The following is a 1,611-nucleotide window of genomic DNA, read 5'->3' as shown; positions in this document are numbered from 1 at the left end:
CTTCGAATGAGGGGGCTCAATCGAATAGACGCTCTAATAGCGTTCGCTATAGCATGTTTGGTTCCGACGATGAGGACGATTCATCATCGTCGGAACCAAACATGCTATAGCCAGCACCGTCAACCGTGCCGTCACCCGCACTTATTCCTGTGCGTGGTGATGACGATGGCGTAAGCCATCAAAATAAAGTTCTTGTGGTCCTAGCACATACGACTCTTAGCGAGTGGTATCACGAACAACCCAGTTCATGAACACACGTTGATTACGGTGTCCATGCAAGGTCTTACGGATGGTCCCGTAAAGATTCACCTGTTCGACTAGCCGTCGGACAAAAGCCACGGCTTCTTGTCAGGGGCAGACGAGACATTTATCGTCTGCGCTCTCCTGAGTAGTACCCCATAAGAGTGAACATCACGCTTGCCTTGCTTGAGTTTCAGAAACTCTGATCGAGCTCTGAACTCAGCCCTAGGCGGTTCAAACGTCTGTTTGAGCTGGGCTTTAGAAGCCTCTAGCGACCCAAAGACATAGGGTCGCACAACTTAAGGCCTAGTGCCCAACTTTTGGCACGATCTGCCAAATTTGACTAAGCAAATGCGACTTGGATTTGCTCGTCGACGATGTGACGAGCTCTTATGGCATCGTACAACTCGACAAACCATCTCAAGAGAGAGTTTTCTTCGACTCCCCTATACTTAGAGATGTCAATCTTTAAAGTTTCCAGACGACGCGTGTGCGTCATCCAATGTACAAGGGTCTGTACCTGTTGTGACCTCAACAGTTCTGCCTGTTAAGAGCTTTGCTGATTGAGCAAGGCTATCTTCTCCTTCGCGTCGTCAAGTTCATATTGTATGAGCTTGGCGATGGCTGAGTGGAGGGCATCTCTGTCCAAACCGGACAGCATGGCCAAGATGGCATCGTTCCTACGGTCGAACTCATTCGTTCGACCACACTCCTTTCTATGTCACTTAGAAAGGAGGAGCTATCACGCGAAACGTGATGCGTAATACCATTATCATCTAACAGGTCCATGTGAGATGATGGAATTGTGGTCCTTGAACGGACTACAAAGTGCTACCAGGTGTAACGGGGCACTGCCGACTTGTACTGCTTCAGAACAAGTCCACTTCGCACTGCCTTAGTGCGAGTGGTGCCTCACGTCACTTCACGTACACTAGTACGTGCAGAGGAAGACTATCTTTAAAACACTTACTTTAAAGAGGGTTACAAAATAACCGTGTTAATAAAATTAAGTTCTTCTGTTTTTCTATATATTTCTACTAACTTAATTATATACTATCACTAAACATGTAATAAAAGTCTTATCTTTCTCTCTCTTTGCCCGTGTCCAGCGCTGACTGGACCGCGGAGCAAGTAGATATAATGGTATAATCTACGAATGGATAAGCTTTCCAAATATTAAAATATGAAGTAATCATTTCCAAATATTATCTTTTTTTAGATAATATATTAATTAACCACCTCTAAGTGTTAATTTCATGTAACGATACACCCCGTTACAGGGCACACATCGGTTGGAGGACCGTTGTTGTGGAACATTTACTGTATACGTAAAATATCTTTTTATCTAATTTTAAAATTGTTAGTTACTTA

The sequence above is a fragment of the Bremia lactucae genome, linkage group LG7 (genome assembly GCF_004359215.1).
Source record: "Bremia lactucae strain SF5 linkage group LG7, whole genome shotgun sequence".
In the NCBI taxonomy this organism is placed as follows: Eukaryota; Oomycota; class Peronosporomycetes; order Peronosporales; family Peronosporaceae; genus Bremia; species Bremia lactucae.
The sequence above is the reverse complement of the archived record's forward strand: the minus strand, read 5'-3'. Positions refer to the sequence as shown.